The sequence below is a fragment of the Gossypium hirsutum genome, chromosome A06, assembly GCF_007990345.1.
Source record: "Gossypium hirsutum isolate 1008001.06 chromosome A06, Gossypium_hirsutum_v2.1, whole genome shotgun sequence".
NCBI lineage: Eukaryota > Viridiplantae > Streptophyta > Magnoliopsida > Malvales > Malvaceae > Gossypium > Gossypium hirsutum.
This window is the reverse complement of record NC_053429.1, coordinates 35834486-35856141: the sequence shown is the minus strand read 5'-3', so window position 1 is coordinate 35856141 and position 21656 is coordinate 35834486. Positions and strand designations below refer to the sequence as shown.

The window sequence follows — 21656 nt, the reverse complement described above, 5'->3', positions numbered from 1 at the left end:
ACATTTAATATATTTTTAATTTCAAAATATATGGTGACAAAAATCAGAAGATAATTAAAGCAAGCAAGTAAATAAGTAACTCGTATATAAAAGATTAATAAATAAATTATGAGGGGATGATAATTAAAGCAACTAAGCAAGTAAATAAGCTAACCCGTATATAAAAGATTAATAAATAAATTATGAGGGGATGAAAGTAAATAACAAATTTGATTACAGTGAGTGGTAGTGATTACAAGAACCCAAAGTTATTTTTTAAAATTTAACTCAAACAAATATATTCGATTTGATTAGATTCGAATTCTATCTCACTCGGCTCGATTCGAGAAAATTTTAAATCAAGTTAGGATGATAAAATAGGATCCCTCAACTCGATTAACTCAAAAAAATTTTATTCAATTCGATTCGATCGAACGCTCACTCCTAACTTTAATCAAATTTTTATTTTTAATAAATATTTTATATTTGAGATTTATTTAATCTCATTATTTAATATTTGAAAAATACTTTTAATATACATATATCAAAAATAATTTTCACACATAACAATAAATTCGAATATACACCGAAACTAATCCTTACCAATACGTATCAGTACCAATAAAAAAGGTCAATTAAGAACAAGAAAAACACGCACGCAAGATGAAAGTGAGACTTTAATTATTAAATTAAACATACGAATATTAGAATCTTACATATTCAAATTTAACCTAACTATATTAATAGTGTTAGATTGGACTTTACCTTTTAAAACCAAGCAAATAGGACTAAATATAAAAACCTTCAAAACTACAGGGACTAAATACAAAATTAGACCAAAAAAGAAAAAACCTTCTTTCCCTGTGACATTCACACACTCTTCTCGCACTGTCTTTATCCTTTTATATATAAAACGAAAATATACGTTTCCTAAAAAACTCCTCTCTTTTTCTTCTATCTCAAATACTAATTCAATTATCTCCTTTATTTTTTCTCTGTAAATATTATTGGGATCTAGGGTTCTTGGTTTTTTCAAACTTGGTCAAAATTCAAATTGGTCATCAAATCAAGCGGCTGTGGTTGTTTCTCCTCCGCATTGACGCGATGCCACCTCGCGCATCTAAGCGAAAATCGGCCCCACCCAACTCCTCAACCGTCACATCATCCGACGGCCGTTCTGGTACCTTCTCCCTTTCCCTTTTCCTTTTTTATTTTCTTTTTCCTTCTAAAAGAGAGAGAGGAGATTTTGCTATGTTTGGTACGCGAGAAAACGCGGGAAAAAAGGGTTAAGGAAATAAAAGAATTTTATTGATTAATTAGAATAACTCCCATTAATTTTTTTCTGATGAAAAGTTCTTCACTGTAATTAGCGGTTATATAATTGCGATATATAATTTATTCTGTTCGGATTAGTTTCTCAGGAACCGCGGGAATTGAGATTATATAATTTAAAATTCGTACGTTATTACATTTTTAACGATACCTAAAAACAAAAGAAGGAACCTTGCAACAAAGAAACTTCGTAGAACGTAATGTAAATTGATTATTATTATCTTGGCATGAATTGGTTATTGATTATAGTTTCTGGGTTTTGTAGCTGAATGTAATTTGCAGTATATTTATGCTTCACTTAAATTTAAGAAACTCTTACATCAAAAAAAGGGTCTATTTAGCATGGGACCTGAAAGTTATGTAAGGACTAAGGAGTTGAGAAGGCTTAGGTTGAAACATTAAAAAGGACCTAGCTTTTAATATTTAGGATATAAAGGATTTTTTATGAAAAAATATGAAATTAATTTTTATTTATTATGTATCAAACTCAATTTGTTTTTTTCGGTGTAACACCTCGCTTTATGATATGAGTCGAATTAAATCTAGACTCGAGCTGGATATGCCCTAAACAGGAGCAAACTCTCGTAGTGTTGTTATCTTATTGCTCAACCTAACAGTTGTAGTTGTTGGTAGCGCAAATTTATTTACCAAAGTATATTTGAAGGTTGAAGCATACTGGGTAAAAGTATTACGAAGGCCTTTATATTAAGAGTTAGATTATATTTTACCACTTTTTACTCAAAAAGTGGATAAATTAATCCTGTACTTTAAATCAAAGAGTAAAACAGAAATTTCATCTGTTTTTAACTGTAAAAAAGAATGAAATTTTTAACAAAAGGATCAATTTGCTATTTAGATTTAATGTACACTGACTAATTTGCTCATTTTTTGAGGTGGGGCAAAATGCAATCTGACTCTTAGTATAGGGCCTCCATAGTACTTTTATTGCAAAGTTGAAGCTCAACTTTTGTCAGGTGGTATACTTTGGTATATAATTTCGTGTTTGATACACAATAATAAATAAATATTTTTGATATATTAAAGAACCCGGAATATAATGGCCACATGTTATTTTCCTTATGTTGTTCCCTTAATTGGTGGTCTGGATTAGAGTATGCGGTCTCACTGAAGTACCAGCTTGGCAATGTTGATTCTATAATATTGATAATTTTGACCGACAAGTGCTGAATGTAACAGTAAGGCACATTACACTCTTTGCATATAATATTGTTGAGAGGGTAACTGCAAATCTTGAAAGATTAGTCTCTGTGGACGGTAAAATGGATATGAATGACACATTGATTTCACACACAAAAAAAACTTAGGTGGAGAATCGATTGCTTGATGTTTATGCCTGAAAAGTATTGGAATTGGCGTTCTGTATTGATGCATTCTGTATTGAATGTTGGTTAAATAGATGAAATAATAATTCTTGTTATTTTATGAAGGCTGAAAGAATTGTTTATTAAATATGCTTCTTGTTATTTAACAAACCTTTTGCGGTGTTTTGATGGAGTGGCTGGTATTCTAACTAGATAATGCTATATCTTTTCTCAGTCTCAAGTAAAGCTAAAACAAAGGGGATGGAGAAAATAGATCGTTTGTTCAATTCATATGCCAATAGTTCATTAGGCGTGATTGAGTAAGTATGTTCTGTCCCCATTCCTTTTTATTTGTAGAGCCACTGAAGTGGTGTCATGTTTATGCTCTAGCTATCACAATTGTTTTCCTTAGATAAAAAAGAATGTGCCGAATAAATTCATTATATTTATCCATGTCACGTTGTTGTCATTTTTCAATGTCAATAAGTGTTGTCATTTCCTTATGATTCTGAAAGGTGTTACATTTCATCACGTTTTTGTTTTAAATTGTGATTTGAACATAAATCATTGAAAAGTTCATGAACCATCTTTACACACACACACACACTCTCAAACAATTTTTTATCTGAACAAGTTAATATAGGCCTAAATGGATGCACAAGGAGAGATTTTCTTTAAATAGTGGCATGTACGCACACTGATACTCTTTGTTTGCTTGAGCAGTCCAGATGGTATTGAAGCGCTCTGTTCAGATCTAGGAGTGGACTACACTGATGTGAGGATATTGATGCTTGCCTGGTATGTTATATTCTATGGATTTAAGACTGGACCCGAAATTTGGTCTGAGTTTCTTCTAACATTATGTGTTCTGCTGCATATCTCAGGAAATTAAAAGCTGGAAAGCAGGGCTATTTCACCCAGGTCATTAGAAGTGCAACTTACATAGCGTGCTCTATTTGATTGATGCTGTAATAGAACATCTTAACTGACATTAGAAGAATGACTGCCTTTTTTCTTCTCTTGCACTGAATCAGGATGAGTGGCGAACTGGCATGAAAGCATTGGGGGTCGATTCACTTAGCAAACTGAAAAAGGCACTTTGCGAACTGGAGATTGAGGTACTTCCATACTTGTATCTGTTGCAACAATTATTGCTACCATTATAAAGTTATATATTCTGGTTGACAAGTGAGAAATTAAGTGGTACTGCTGAATTTAGCTTTTTCTACATCTGAAAATTTGAAGGTGGGGAAGCCAACGAACTATGAGGATTTCTATACCTATGCATTTCGATACTGCCTAACAGGTTTGCCCTTTAATTGAATGAAAACAACCTTTATTTTTCACTATGCCAGCTTCTCGTGTAGCAATTTGTTCTTTTAACAAAAAATTGACATTGATCAACTGCCTCAGAGGAGAAGCAAAAGAGCTTGGACATTGACAGCATCTGTGAATTGTTGAATCTTGTTCTGGGAGCTCAATTTCGTCCTCAAGTTGATGTACTAGTCGAGTATTTAAAGGTTTGACCGTCATTTCTTTCATCTTTAGAAAATATATGCAGATCAGATGCCATTCCAAATTATCAGAACACTCGTTCAATGACATGTTTGTTATACTTGGACTTGATTTGCTTGTAGGTCCAGAGTGATTACAAAGTAATAAACTTGGACCAGTGGATAAATTTCTCCGTTTTTGCCAAGAGGTAAGCCTATTTGAAAAGAAAATGTTCATTCAATACACAAATATGCGAATCTATATAATCGGATCAATAGAATGGAGCTATGCATGATATGTGAGGAAAAAGTATCTGTTTGCCTTTTTTTCCTCCATGCAATTTGTGGCATCTCTGATAACTGTGATTCCTTGCTAGCACAGATTAGTTTTCCAGATCTTGGAAATTATGATTCAGCCCTAGCTTGGCCGTTGATTCTCGACAATTTCGTCGAATGGATGAGACAAAAGCATAGCTAGAGTTGGCATTTTTTTGTGTTTCTTGCAGTCTGCTGATTTTATAAGGTAAATGATCTCTCCCTCTCTGTCTCTTACATTAAAAGGAAACAACAAATTCATTTTTATTCATCTGTCTGCAGGACCTTGCAAGAACCCTAACCAGTAACAATGGAGCTGGCTCAGTTAACTGATTAAACCGAATTTTGCTGAAACTTTTTTTTTTTGCAAGATAAACCCCTACAATTTTGTTATCCTGAGATCATTTTATACGTTCTGCAGTCAGTAACATATAGTTTTCTTTCTCTTTTTCTCTATTAAAGCTAATTTTTGTTCATGTCATCAACTAATGGTGTTATGAAGTAGGGATTCAATTATGACAACTTAAGGTAGAAGGATTAAGTAATAAAATTGAGCATAATAGAGCAAGTAGGATTAAAGAAATGATCATTCTTGCATGAGGCTTTCCCTAGACATTTTCTTTGTTAGACATTTTTCAAAGGGACGTCATTAGGGTTTAAGACGTTATTATAAATTTGTTTGTGGAGCTTTTTTAATCCGTTTATAGTTATCCTTTGACATCTAATGTTATTCAATCAGAGGTTAAGAGGGTGTTTTGAAAGTAGCCTCGACTTGAAAAACTTTAAACTAAAATTAAAATATGGTAATACATTAATGATGATGTGAGATTTAAATTAACACGTTAATACTTAATTTTGACTCCATATCTATATATTTAAGATTTTATACATTAAATTTTGATTTGATTTTTATAATCACAAACAATATTTATTGAATTAGTACTATTTTATATTGATATATTGTATGCATAAATAATTATATTAATTTAATAAATATATATGTTTTTTTAAATGTGTATAATTGAATCAAAATCGGAGATTCATATATACATATTAACCATAATTTAAATTTTGTATCAAATGAAAGTTTATTTATCAAATAAATCATTATATCAAAGTTTACATATAAATTTGATATTTATGTGTTTGTAATATTTAAAACCAAAATTAAAGAAATACATGAACACCCGTAGACCCAATTGACACGGTTAGTTTTGATTTCTAAATGTTTTAATATAGCAAAATTAATTCTAAATCCCCTTTATCAAAACTGCACAAATTACTTTCATCACGGTTAAATTTATTTTTGAGTGTTACAAACTCAAAATTAAAGTTCCTAAATGAGTTGAAACTTTTTACAAAAGTTTTTGAGCACCTCAAGTCCTTTAAAATGTTTCTAAGCCTCGAAGTTATGTTTTCCTAGTTTCAAGACACACTACATGGAATGCAATAATCTTTCTCGGGGAGCATTGTCTTGAGATAAATAGAGTTTTATCTCGAGACAACAAGCCTTGTCTCAAGACAGAAAACATCGAAACTAAGGGTCTGTTTCAGAGGAGACATGTCTTGAGACAATTGTGATTTTGTCTCGAGACATACCTTGTTGTATCTCGAGACAATATGCTCCAACATTCATATTTTGCTCTTCTAGTCTTTGGACAAGGGTTCTATGTCTCGAGACATATACCTTCAGGCTGTATTAAATGCGTAAAATAAATGCTCTTGACGGCTAGAAACTCCCTACAATGACTCCAAACATCCAAAAATGAAGAACAAAAGTCCAATCAATTTTCTTTATTATTCTTATTTTCACTCGTACGCCCTTGTGGGTTCAATTGTAATTCAATCTTCCAAGTGTTGTCTTGTATTGTGAGAGAGCTTAATTATTGTATATCTACCTTCTAGAGGTGACAATTCATTCTTAATCTTATTTCTCATTTTTTTGAGGGTTTACTATAGGTTTTGGGTAAAAAGCCTCAAGGAAAGTGGTTCTATCTTGCCTATTGAAAAGATAGTGATGGTAAAAGTTAAACCTAATCCTTAAAAAGTTTCAAATTTGTGAATTTGGGAAATCTTTAGTTGTGGTAAGCTACGGTAGTGGAGGTAGGCAATTAAGTTTGAACCATTATAAATTTCTTATGTTGTTTTTTATTGCGATCTTTCTTACAAATTTTTTAAAACACCAATTCACCTCCTATTGGTGTATATCAAGCTTAAAAATTGGTATCAAAACTAGAACTCTAAATATGATATCACTACGAAGAGAAAAGATCCACAAGAAGCTCAAGATGGAAGGCACAAATCAAGAAGTTTGTCTCCTGGCCTTGGAGCAAAATTCAACAATGTTGGGAGAAGGTCATTCCACCATGAGGCCTTCTCTAGTCAATGATACTAACTACTCTTGTTGAAGAACAATAATGAAGTTGTTCATCTAAGCAAATAATTATGAAGTATGGAGGGTGATAAAAAATTCACAATCTATTACTAAGAAAAGAGTTGAGGGTGTCATAGTTGCCAAAGAAGAAGATGAATGGGATGAAGTTGATATTAAGATGGTGTAATTGAACGCCAAAGCTATGCACACCTAATTTTTTTCCCTTGGTCCCAACGAATGCAAGAGAATCTCCTTATGTGACAATGCCAAAAAGATATGGGAAAAAATTGAATTCACTCTTGAAGGTACAAGTAGAGTCAATGAGTCTAAGATTATCCTCCTCACCTTGGATTATAAAATCTTCAAGGTAAAACTGGATGAAGGAATCAAGTAGATGTCTGACCACTTCACCAATATCATAAATGACCTAAAAGAACTTAGGAAGACTTGTGCCAACAAGGAGATGGGAAAGAAGATGTTGAATAGCATCTAAAAATCATGAGAAGCTAAAGTGACTGCCATAGAGGAGTCAAAGGACCTTGACACCTTGAGATCATTGGGTCTCTATTGACATATGAAATAAAGATCAAACACAATGCTTAAGAGACCAAGGAAGCTTCAAAGAAAGTAGGGGTTGCTTTCAAGTTTACTATTATGAGAAGTGTTGGAAAAATTGCATTTGATAGGAACTTTGAGGCATATTCTCAACAGTTAAAGGTGGAGAGTTGTTTTGTCCAACAAGGAGGAGGATGGCTCTAGCAATGATGAAGATGATGATAAGGAGATGGCCATGTTTGCAAGAAAATTCAAGAAATTCATGAAGTTCAATAAGGTCAAAAGACCTTCAAGGAGAGACATCATTAAGAGGGAATCAAGCAAGAAAAAAATGACTATTATTTGTTATGAATGCAAAAAGTCGAGTCATATCAAATTTGAATACCCTCAATGGAAGAAGAAGGGTACATCAAAACAAAAGAAGAAAGCTATAATGGAAACTTGGAGCAATAGCGACTCTTTCAATAGTGATGAGGAACATGAAGTTGCCAACCTATGTCTCATGGCTCTGGATTAGCTTAAGGAGGAAGAGCATTGCTTTAAGGAAAACAATTCAAAGAAGTTTAATAGTGGATGCTCAAGGTATATGATCGGTGACAAAATCCAACTTATGAAGTTAATGCTAAAAAGTGGAGGAAATGTGGCATTTGGTGACAACTCTAAAAGGTCAAATAGAAGGTATTGGCTCTATAGGTATAAATTCTTCCACTATTATTAAAAATGTGCTCTATGTCAATGGTCTTAAGCATAACCTCTTTATTTTTAGTTAACTTTGTGAAAAGAGATTCAAAGTGATATTTGAATCCAATAGGTGCAAGGTTGTAAATAATAGGATTCTTTTTATAGGTCATAGGATAGGTAATATTTTTTATGGTGCATTTGCATGACTTGAATTCCTGAAATATTTGTTTCATGGCTAGTAATGATAATGCTTGTTGGTTATGGCATAAAAGGTTAGGGCACACTAGCATGAGTGTCATTTCTAAGCTTGTTAAAAATGATCATGTTGTTGTTTTGCCTAAAATATCTATTGAATTGGATATAGTGTGTAATGCATATGCAAAAGGTAAACATAGGTGAGTTTCATTCAAGCTTAAAAATATAATCTCCACTTCTAGAGTACTTCAATTGATTCACACTGATATTTTTGGACCAACTAAGACAATGAGCTTAGGTGGTAAACAATATGTATTTGTTATTTTTGATGATTACTCTAGATATACTTGGACTTTCTTCTTTTTTTCAAAAGATGTTCTAGAAAAATTTATCACATTTTTAAAATGATTCAAAATCAAGTGAGATATTCAATTTCAAGTGTGATAAGTGGTCATGGTAAAGAATTTGAAAATCTTGGCTTTGATAAATTTTGTAATGAACATGGTATTGTTGGAAAAATTCGGTTAAGAAAACAATTATTTAGTGACAACATAAGTTTAATTTTTTTCTTAAAACGAAGTTGTTGTGATATTTATAGTAATAAATCTAAACCAAAATTGTACCCGTGTTTTGTGCGAGGCAGACTTAAGTCAATCTTGGATTTCAACCAAACAACCTTCTCTACTTTTCTTGAACCTCGAAATAAGTCAAGTGTGAGCTCGAGCAACATAAACTGAATCATAGAAAAGAAAAAATTTACTTACTTTTAGTAGGAAAGTAAGTTATCTCTATAAACCAGTAAAACTCATACTTCTTAGAATTTAGAATTTAGAATTTATTCTTTGTAAATAAATCATCACTACTTTATGACAGAATAATGATGTATGAATGGTGTATGTATAGCTCAGATGGTGCTCTCTATTATAGGGAGAAGTACAAGAGTTCAGGTTGAATAAGTATTGACAAAATAATTTTATTTAAATAGAAAATACATTCCTAGTCTAACTAAAGTAGGGGATGGCAACACCCTTGTACTTTCTACTAGAGTACGGCCCCTCATATACACATGAGAGCTAATTGGGCCTCTTATGTATTGGGTCCAGTTATGTGCACTTCCTGAACTTTTAACCCAACATTTTATAATTTATTCCAAACCAATATCTATTTTCTATTTCCAAATAAATAGTTTTTAAGCAATTGTAACATGACCAAACCACACCTATATCACCTTCCAAAACATAAATTTCATAGCTTTGATTAATATAAATAACATCATACATCACACCTTAATAAAATATAAACATTATAACTTGAGTATGCTTCTTTTATCTATACATATCACAATATATACACATTATACTCAAAATGGCTTTCCTTAACAACACCATTAGTTGAGATCATTTGCAAGACAAAACACTTATAAGACTCACTAGGTACATGCCAAGCCTAACTAGTTAAAGTGACACAAACTTTATAGAGTCAGGGATCTTGACATGATATTGAAATGGATGTCGAGAATGTGGACTTGAACCTATCCTGCCCACGAGAAATAAACTGTATGATGGATATATCACTTAGTAGTATTTATGTAAGTCTGAAATAGTATAAGGGGATTGATGCGAGTCTCAAGGCCCAAAATCAGACTCTTGAACGTGATGGGCTCAAATTTCCTCAAAGCCCAATAACGAGGTCAAAGGCCAAAAAATTTGAGCAAGATTGAATGGGAACATCCAAGACATTGTTAACAAGGCCCTAGATGCGCACACGACTAGAAAAGAAAATCAAAATTCACTTTCTTGTTTTCAAGAAAATCAAGAAACTGAATCTTGGTCCAATTTTGTTGTTTCAGACAATTTCAAGAATCAAGAAAAGATTTCAAATCTTGGAAATCTTGGACCAAGAAACCAAATCTTGCAGTCAAGACACATTGGATTTCATGTGCGAGATTGAACGAGCCAATTTTGAGAGCAAATGGATCACAATACTAAGTTCTTGAAAAAATGACTCTAAGATGTAAGCCCATCTTGAAGTTTGGAAAGTAATTTAATTAAATATCAGACCAAATTATCAAAGTCGCCCAAATTATAAAATATTTAAACTATAGGTCTAGTTTTATTTTAATAGGTGGATCATCATGTAAGAATTCAACCCAAGGAACTCATTTAATTCATTTGGCTGAATTCCCATTAAAAGTCCACACTTCGAACTATTTTATGTTTTTTCTTTGATGAGTTATCATGTTAGTTATGCCATTAGGGTTAGGAAAACTTATTTTGGGGGCCTATAAGTAGCATGGATTCCACCATTATACACACTCAACTAATTTATGTTGTTTTGAGTTAATAATAATTCTTTGAGTTTTTCTTCAAGAATTGCTCTTTAGTTTCTTTTAGAAGCTATTTTTATAATCTTTCAGGTTATGAGAATCATCTTCAAGCTTTTTCTTGCCAAGATCTTTTTCTTGGAAGGGTAATTAAAGCCATTGAAAGGAGTTGTGGATTCTTAATATTTCTAAGGCTTCTTAGGATGTCATCTTCTCTTTTCTATCCTTAATTTATCGTTTCTTGATTATTTCAGTTAGTTCTTGTTGTTCTGGCTTGCTGATTTTATTGATTTTCATTCTAAGATAAAGTTATTTCAAGAAAGACGTTCTCCTATCTTGTTCCATCAAGAAACGTATCAAAATTAGGAGTTTTACTCTTTTCTTGTTGTTTCAAACATTCTTGCACAAAATAGTTTGCTTTTGTCTTTAAAATCACTTATAACAAATATGTTTGTATTTTGTTTTTCCATATCTAGTTGGGGAATTTTCTTGAGGTCCAATGACGGTTTCTTTCCATCCAAGAAACCCTAATTCATTCACTTTTAGACTTTTTACTAGCCGGTTCATCTTTCTTTTGTTTTAATTTCATTTGACTCTCCCTTGTGACAACTAATCTGTTTTCATTGATTCTTGTTTCAATTTACGTTCGTCTAGTGATCGAGGATAAGTCCACAACTTAGACAAGCTACAATCCTGTTTCACACGCATGTCATATCATTCTTTATTATTTGGTATCAGATTTTGGTGTTTTGGGTGTTCATGGTTGATTTCTAAACTGATTTCCATTGCAAAACAACCTACAAGCAATTTTTACCCAGAATATGTTTCGAAAAAGATACTTTTGAGTGGGTAAATGTTTTTCAATTGATCTGAAATTTTATATGCTGATTCTTGGAGCTGTATTAAAATTGGCACTGTATTAAAATATAAAAAAAGTTCCCATGAAAAAAATCGAAAACGTATAGAAAAAAGGAAATATTAAAATAATAGAAAAAAGTAAAAAAAATATTTTATAGGTTGATTTTTTCCAAAACTTTGCAAATTAGATCTACATTATTTGAGGAGGCTCCAGTTTAAATTTCATGATTTTTGGAAATCGGGAACACCTCAAACGAAGTTTGTCAAATTGCTTCGCAATTTTTTGGATTTTCGGGTTTCAGCAATTTTCATTGACTCTTAGCCTTAGGTTTTCATTTTTTCTTATTTTTATTATTCCTTTACGCATTCTAACACTTTATTGTTTCTTTTTTTAGTAGGTTAAAGCATGTTGCACATTCCTTCCTCCGTGCAATAAAAACCATTGGTGTCTAGCCACTTTTGGACTTCTAGTGCCGTTAGGATATTTGGTAGCTAGATTATTTAACATTCTGATTGATTGTCATAAATACTCCTACAAGACTCACAAGATTAATTATTACCTTATTGAGTATGTGATTTTTATTTCTGAGTGTATAACAGTGAGGTTTGTTTAATTTTTCTTTTATTGAGTGTTGTGTTCTTTTTAGGCTTTCATAATGATTCGCGATACTATGATTGGGAAGTTGCAAAGACAAATAGAGGAACTATTAGACAAGGGGAGATGGTCAAACAAAAAAAGGAGTACATCTCTTACCTGATATGAAATGTTATTGGTGTAGTTCAAAAGATCATGAGGGTTTCCAATGTCCAATTAAGTATCTAAATAGAGAGAATAAGATTGAGCTATCACCTTTTAGGCAATGTTATTAGTGTAGTTCAAAAGATCATAAGGGTTTCCAATGTCCAATTAAATATCCAACAAGAGAAGAAAGTAAGAATGACTTTGTTCCTTTTGTTGATTCTTACTTTAGTGGAAAACGAACATGTAATGACAAACTTTGTGAACTGGAAAAAGATGATAGCGAGAATTTTTTCCTCGAACCTATGGAGTTAGATGAGATAGAAACCTCATGTTCTCCTACTGATATGTATTGTACTGAATTGAATATTCATAATACTTGTGAGGGGGATAGAGGAAATGAGGAAAAATCATGTGAAAAGATTGAAAGAAAATAGACCTTGAGTGATAAAAGTGTACTTGATGGTCCAAATTTGGTCAGTGAAAATCCATACGAGGTAAAATTAGAGAGTTCTCATAAGGAAAAAGAATATGAAAAGAAAGAAAATACCCATACAAAAGTGAGGAATGGTTATGTTTTAACTTACCTTAACTCAAATTTGTTTAGTGGCGTTTCTTTATTGCAGGACTTCAAGGATCCATTGACGAACTCTCAATTATATTACTCTACCATTGATAGACGATTTCACTTGTGGGAGAGAGGTAAGTTGAACATTAATAATTCTCCACAAGTGCTACAAGGTGAGAAAGGTAAGGAAACAATAGAAATTGATTTAATAAAACATACCTTAAATGTTTTTTTTATAATTATGCTACTCATTTTGTTTGTAAAATATTTCCTTACAACATACTTTCTCGTTGGTCAAATTTCATTAAACCTTGGTCTGACAGTTAAACTAATTTTATGGGTTTATCTAAATTTGTAAAGGTTAAAAATAGTAATTCTATTGCATTAAATAAGTTTTTTTTAAAGCATTTTACATATTTTCTCTTACAACAAAATTTTCTATCTTGACCTTTAACGATGAATTTTTAGATAATAATATTAAACTTCTTGATTTTTATAATTTTGTGAAATTCTTGACTTATCGTTGGAAATTTTTATGGATGACCATGCATGTTAAAAGAAAGTTATAGGTTATTTTTTACTTGAAGACTCATGCACCTAACACTTCTTTGTTTAGTGTTGATACCTTGTTTTTAAAGGAGATATACATGATCCAAGTTAATTTGAAGGATCAAAATAATGTCTTTGATCTTGGAGATAGTTTTTGCGCACAAGAAAGCTTAGATTCGAGGACAAATATTTTTGAAGAAGAGGGGAATGATGCGAGTCTTAAGGCCCAAAATCAGGCTCATGAACGTAATGGACTCAAATTTCCTCAAGGCCCAAAAACGAGGTCAAAGGCTAAGCAAATCTGAGCAAGATTGAACGAGACCATCCAAGAATTTGTTACCAAGGCCCTAGATGTGCACACAACTGAAAAAGAAAATCAAGATTCACTTTCTTAGTTTTCAAGAAAATCAAGAAACCAAATTTTGGTCCAATTTTGTTGTTTCAGACAATTTCAAGAATCAAGAAAATCAAGATTTCAAATCTTGGTCCAAGAAACCAAATCTTGTAGCCAAGACACATTGGATTTCATGTACGAGCTTGAAGTTTGAAAAGTAATTTAATTGAATATCAGACCAAATGATCAAAGTCGCCCAAATTGTAAAATATTTAAACTATAGGTCTAATTTTATTTTAATAGATGGATAATCATGTAAGAATTCAGCCCAATGAGCCCATTTAATTCATTTGGTTGAATTCTCATTAAAAGTCCACACTTAGATTTATTTTGTTTTTTTTATTTGATGAGTTGTCATTGTTAGTTATTCCATTAGGGTTAGGAAAACTTATTTTGGGGGCCTATAAGTAGCATGGATGTTCATCCTTATACATACACAATTGATATATATATATATTTTGAGTTAATAATAATGCTCTTTGAATTTTTCTTCAAGAATTGCTCTTGAGTTTCTTTTAGAAGCTGTTTTAACAATCTTTTAGGTTGCGAGAATCATCTTCAAGCTTTTTCTTGTTAAGATATTTTTCTTGGTGGGGGAGGGGAGGGATTAGAGCCATTGAAAGGAGTTGTGGATTCTTAATGTTTCTAAGGCTTTTTAGGACGTCATTTTCTCTTTTCTATCCTTAATTTATCCTTTCTTGCTTATTTAAGTTAGTTATTATTGTTTTGGCTTGCTCATTTTATTGATTTTCGTTCTAGGATAAATTTGCTTCAAGAAAGATGTTCTCCTATCTTGTTCCATCAACAAACAGATCAAAATTAGGAGTTTTAATCTTTTCTTGTTATTTCAAACATTCTTGCACAAAACGGTTTGCTTATGTCTTTAAAATCACTTTTAACAAATCTGTTTGTATTTTGTTTTTCTAGATCTGGTTGTAGCCTTTTCTTGAGGTCCAAAGACGGTTTCTTTCCATCCAAGAAACCCTAATTCATTCACTTTTGGACTTTTTACCAGCCGACTCATCTTTCTTTTGTTTTAATTTTGTTTAACTCTCCTTTGTGACAACTAACCTATTTTCGTTGTTTCTCGTTTTAGTTTACATTTTTCTAGAGATATAGGATAAATCCTTAACTTAGACAATCTACGATCCTATTCCACACATGTTCCATATAATTTTTTATCGAGGATGGTATAATTTGTAATACATAGAATGTCATCTAAACATCTAGTTCCTTATAACTCATGCATAAAACATCATTTGATATGCATGAGTTCACGTGCTCATGTTCAACTTACTTTAGTCTATCATCCTGGATTTCCCAGCAACGATAACCTATCACTCTAAGTTTTTCGACAATAATGGTTTATTGTTATAGAACTACCATATTGGATTGTTCAACAACAATGACCTGCCACCCCAGATTGCCCGACGACTATGGCTTACCACCCTAGATTACCTGACAATGATGGTTTAAGAATATAACATTGTTATCCCAGATTGCCTAGCATAATGGCTTACCACCCCGGATTGCCTAATAACAATGGTTTATCAATTCAAATTTATCATTCGTCCTTTCCTTCGTTCATGCAAATCAGTATATAATTCACAAAACAAAATGCAATAGTTAACAAATGCTTCAATAAGACTTCAACTAATTTCTCATACAGATTATTGATATTAAGTTATATCTATAATTTCTACTTTATTCACTTTAGTCCTTGTATCAACATTTAACCTTATTGTACCTCAATATAATTCAATTCATCCTTGATTATTCAATAAGACAATTTACGATGTAAAGTAACGCAAAGATATGAGATTTATATAAGTATTAGACTATATAAATACTTACTGAAAACTCTGAGCTATTTGTCGATAGTTTAAGCTTTCCTTTCCCTTTCTTGGATTTCGACATTAGCTACAAATTAACCTAAACATATGATTTCATCAATATTCAACCAATTTCAGAATCAATCAACATTTTATATAAAATTTACATTTTATTCAATTTAGTCTCTGAAATCGAGGCTAACATAACTTTCAAATTAAAACTCAAATATGATTTTTGATTTCACCCTAGTCCATTAGGGACTTCCTATTTTCTAATTCTACAAAAAAATTTACATTTTTTGTAGTTTAGTCCCTAATGTACATAACTATAAATTAACTTCACAAATTAGTCATTTTTCACTTTTAAGCTTAAAATCTATCAATTTAATACATAAAATTTAAGAAAAAAACAATGGTAACTTTCTAAAACTTTAATAGGTTTACAAATTGATACATGGGCTAGCTAGATTAAGCTCCCATGTTCTCAAAAATATAAAAATTACAAGAAAAGGACTAAATTGAACTAATCAATATATGACTTGAAACTTTAAAACCCTAGGTCGTGCGTCCCTTCTTCTTATTCTAAAATTCAGCCATTTAAGGAAGAAAAGAGAAATATCTTTTCTTTCATCCCACTTAAACTATTTTTATCAAATGCAATTTATTATAATATATTTATTATAATTATAATTATAAATTGTATAAAATACATCCCATACAGATTTTTAAAGCTACCATCACTTAATTAATAAGTGATATAATTGCTACTTTAGCCCTTTGTCCATTTTCTAATTAAATATCTAAAGCGATTGAACTTTTACTATTTTTACAATTTAGTCTATGTTCCTTAGTTAATCACTAATTCGACAAAATTGCCTATTCAAAATTTAATTCACTTCTAATATAACTCCATAAATATTTGATAAGTATATTTAAGGGTTCAGTTTACAAAACTAGAGTCCCGAAATCAAATTTTTCGCCACCACTAACTTTAAGGCCATTACAATTATTTAGTCATAAAATCATTCCAATAAAGTGTCGTGACTGAGCTCTTCCTTATTATATTCCATTATGAATGATACTTAATAAGTGCTATTCTAATGACCTTGACATAATTGTATTACCTTCATAGGATATCCTTAATTTCTTTGCGACAAATTAATTCTCCCAATATGATCCTATTTTATCTCACGATAACTATTACATTTTCCTTCACGAAAAGTCAATTACTATAGAATAGTAATTCAATCATTTGTCACAAAGACAAATGTAACGTCCCGAAAATTTAAGTTTTGATTTGTTGGTTTTTGTCATGTAATTTTGTTTGGTCGGGTGGTTAATCATTTAGCATATCGACTTAAGGTCTCGTGTTCGAGTCTTTGTGTACGTAAGGAATATATTTTTTTTTCTATTTTTTTAATTAAAAACTTAACCTAAAAGTTTAGAAAAATTGCAAAATTACCCCACTGGTAATTTTTGTCAAAAATTTTCTGATTCAAAACGATCCCACACTCGACAGACGTGAGCTTAAGGATAGCGAAGAAGACAACTTAGTCGAAGTGCTCATCCTAGATGAATCGAAAAGGTACAATTTTGATTAAGTGTTTATTACTTTAGATATCACATCCAAGATCTTATTTTGGAAATTTTTTTTAAAAATCTAATTTTTCCCTAATTTTATTTTCCAAACATGTTTTTCCAATAGGTCGATGTGATGGGAGCTCGGTTGTAACCACATTTTCATAAATTTGATTTATTTAAATTTGGGTTTGATAGTTTTGTAAATTTTGGACTGTTTTGGGTTTTGGACTCAATTTCTGTATTTTGCATAATACTGTTTAAATATTTTATCGACAATAATAGTTTTTCTACAAAAATAATGGATTTCAAACAAGAAACAGTGTTTTCCAAAGTTTAACTTTTTAAGAATTTTCGCTACAAAGTTATACGTTTTTAGAAAACATAAATAAACAACATTTTCAATAAAAACAACTATGTAAGATATGTTTTCAAATAAATCGAGTTTTCGTTTAATAAAAGTTTATGATGTTTTCAAAATATTCGAAATCTAGATTTTCAACCATTTTACAGTAACACCTCCAGTTCTGGCCATAATATCTAGGCTGGGTTTGGGGTGTTACATTTAATGGTATTAGAGCTAGGTTGTAAAACTCGGGCTGTGAAATTTTGGGTTCAAAATCTTGTGAAAACGGTATTTCAAACAAAACCTATTTTGTTTTAAACTAAAAAATATGTCTATGGATTATCAAGTTTCCGACGCCGATCCTGTAAGTATTTCTGACTTAGATAAACTTTTAGTTTAGAAAAAAACTCTAAAACATTTAAATTCTTTTGTGGTAGCTAGACTATAACAACTCTGTAAATTCTTCTGATTACTTTTTAAGTATAAAATATATGTTAATAAACATCAGAACTAATACATAAAACTCTATAGTGTAGATAAATAAATTATGAGTGCATGTGGAGCTTATGGACGTGGTAACTGTGGACGCGGTGGGTGCCAAAGAGGGTCTTAGGCTGAGTCATCCATGATGGGAAGCATACCTAATTTGGATACAAGTGAGATGCCAGGTACACATACTGCTGATATCGGGTATCAAACGTAGACGGCTCAGGACGATGCATTGTCTCAAGCCATGTAAAGGGTTTTAGAAAGGGCCGTTGGGCCCTATTTTAGATCTGAGAATCGAAGGTCGATAACTGAATGACTCCAATCTAACGGTGTTGAATTGTTGAGGGGTGTCACTGGTGTCATCCCAAGTGTGGCTAAATATTGGTTAGAGGCCATAGAGAGGATCATGAATGATATTAACTACACCTCCGAGTAGAAGTTGAAGGGTGTAGTATCTTTGCTTCACCACAAGACATATCAGTGGTGGTTGACGATTGATGAGGGTAGTCAACTAGATAAGTTTTCATGAGATCATTTTAAGAATGCCTTCCAGAGTAAATATGTGGAGGCGAGTTATGTGGATGCTTGTAGACGCGAGTTTATGAGCTTTACTCAAGGAAATAGGATTATGAGGCCAAATTTCTGAGATTGAGCATATATGCTCGTGGGCTGATTTCAAATGATTATTAAATGTATCCATTTCGAGGAAGGGTTGAGGTATGACCTCAAGGTTCTGATAGCTTCGTAGAGGGGGTAGGTTTTTTCTGACTTGGTGGAAAATACGAGAATTACTGAAAAGGTTAAGCGCACTGAGCACGAAAATAGATTCCATGAGAGGGTAAGAATAATAGAGATTCAGAGCTATCTAGTTCTGTTCAGCAGCTTAAGAAATGGGCCAGATTTGATGGGCCTCCGAGGGTTGAGGCTTATGTTGCTCCTACTGTGGTTCAGCCATGTGGAGATTATGGTAGGCGCTATCTTGGAGAATATTAGAGGAGGTTGGATGCTTGCTTATGATGTGGGTTGATGGAACGCAGCATCTGAGATTGTCCATAGTGTTCTAATTAGGTGCAAGCTCCAGCTCTGGATTTTGTTTAGCCTTACCGGGCAGTTCAGCAACCGCCTAGGGGTCGTGGTCTGGCTAGGATTGGTAATGGTTTGGGTAGAGGTTAGAGAGCACTAGGAAGAGGTATTAATCAGACTGAGGGTAGGCATCCTGCATTGGTATATGCGGTTAGGCGTCGCGAGGATAGATGCCACAGATATTAAAGCCGGTACGTTTTTCATTAATACTGCTCCATATTTTTCTTTGATAGACATAGGATCAACACATTCCTACATAGCTAGTTCTACTTTAGTAAACTTGAATATTTCTATTGAAAGCACTTCTGGAGAGGTTAATGTGATTAGTCCACTTGGTCAGTTTGTTCGGGTTGATAGGATTTAAAGGAGAGTACCGTTAAAGATACAAGGGGATGTATTTCTGGCTAATTTGAAGGAATTTTCATTTAGGGAATTCAATTTAATTCTGGGAATGGATTGGCTCGTAGAGCACTGAGTCAACTTGGATTGTGTTGCAAAAAGGATGTTTCTAAAATCTGAAGAGGGTGTGGAAGTGGTTTTGATCGACGAGCATCAATGTTACCTCTCTAATGCGATCTCTACTTTTATGGCTGAAAAGTTGGTTCATAAAGGATGTGAGGCATTTCTGGCCTATGTATGTGATTTAGTTTCTATGGATTCATCTATTAGGGATATTCGGACAATTAAGGAGTTTCCGGAGGTTTTTCCTAGGGAGTTGCCAGGGTTTCCTTCAAGCAAAGAGGTTGAGTTCGGTATCGAGATTCTACTGAGTGTGGCTCTAATGTCTATTACTCCCTATCGTATGGCACCGAAGAAGATTATAGAATTAAAGGCTCAGCTTTAAGAACTTCTTAATTGAGGGTTTACTCAGCCTAGTGTGTCCCTGTGGGGAGTACCAGTTTTGTTTCTAAAGAAGAAATATGGGACTATAAGGATTTGCGTAAATTATCATCAGTTGAGTAAATTGACGGTAAAGAATAAATACACACTTCTGAGGATTAATGACTTTTTCGATTAGTTTTGTGGGGCCTCTGTGTTTTCTAAGATAGATCTCCATTATGGGTACCATCAACTTAAGGTTAAGGAGCTCGATGTTCACAAGATCGCTTTTAGGACTTGTTATGGTCACTGTCATGCCTTTCGGTTCGACGAATGCTTTGACTACATTCATGGACCTTATGAATCTAATTTTTCAATCGTATCTGGATCAATTCATCGTGGTTTTTGGAATGGTGGAAATGTGCAAGTGTACACAATCATAACAAGTAATAAAGTGACAAGTAAATGTCGAGTTATCGTACCCACAGGGACTGTAAAAAGAAATATTTATGAAATTAATTAAAACACTTTGGTGAGGTAAAAATAATTTTGGTCTGAAAAGAATGATTTATAAACTAAGATTTTAAAATTAAGCAAACAATTTAAATAAAATAAAAGAGTTCTAGTGCACGATTTCAATTAAGATTTAATCAAGATGATATAATTGTGTTGGATTAATTATACCTTTTTAACTTAGAAATATTAAATTCGTGCTTACGCTGTTATGAATAAATTCACGGCAACCCAGTAATTTGCTAACTTATGAACATATTTACTAATTAAAAAAATCCATTTATCTCTTGAACATATCCCTATGTGAATTCAACCGACTAAACAGATTTAATAAAGTAAACATGCTATTGCACATACATACTTATTGAATTAAATTATCTCTCGCATATTCCTATGTCGATTCAACTGATTAAGTCAACTTAATAAACATGTAAAAGATTATGTAAAGTAACAAAGTAGCCATACCTTGAAACAATTTAATCACAACAATCTTGCAAGTTATGCAAGGCATATGTATCGCCAAATACAATGCTAATTTAATTTTCAGTTACCTTAGAAGAATTAAACATGCACTGATTAAGTACTGAGTCCATTAATTGCAATTTCAATCCGTTTAAACAATTAATTCTTTAGTTATCTAAGCAATTATAATGCCAGATAACCTAAACATGATTTTACTTAATCAAGAATTTCACTGAGGCCTATAACAGCATAAACACTATTTTAATAATTCAAGTAGGCAAAATATAATAAACCCAACACGAATTAAATTCAAGCTAAATTGATTAAACTAACCATTTCAACAACAATATTTTTCATAGATATGTTCATCATAAAAACAACAGAAATTAAAAAGAAAGGGAACAGAAAGCAAATCTAGTGTTTCTCTGCGGCTTGACTGTTGCTCCGTTCTTAGTCTCTGTTGTCTTCGCCGAGCAGGCTTCTATGAATCCTTGATTGCTGCCCAAGATGGCTGAAGAAAATCTCTTTCTCAAGAGAGGAAATCGGCACAAGAGGAAGGGAAAATGGGATGGAAAAATGGAGAGGAAACTTTGAGAGAAGTGAAGAGAGGATGAGAGAATGTTCTGGAATGAGGGATGTTGAGGGATGCTTTGAAATGGGAAGCATAGAGTGGCTTTTATAGCTGAAGAGGGCTGCTAAAAATAGCAAATTCAGCAGCGAAGAGAGCCCTCCCATGGCCGGCCACACACATGGCAAGGTTGAAGCTTTCAACCTTGCTAAAAATAGGCTGGGGCAAATCTACAAAGCCTAAAATAAAGGTGGGGTTTGAACGTAATTTGGAGGTTTTTCAAGGGCCT

General features: G+C 32.5%; 1 pseudogene; it reads left to right on the top strand.

The window, feature by feature from the left end:
- Window positions 1-910: 910 nt before the first annotated feature.
- On the top strand, window positions 911-4917 carry LOC107893661 (DCN1-like protein 4; annotated as a pseudogene).
- Window positions 4918-21656: the final 16739 nt, after the last annotated feature.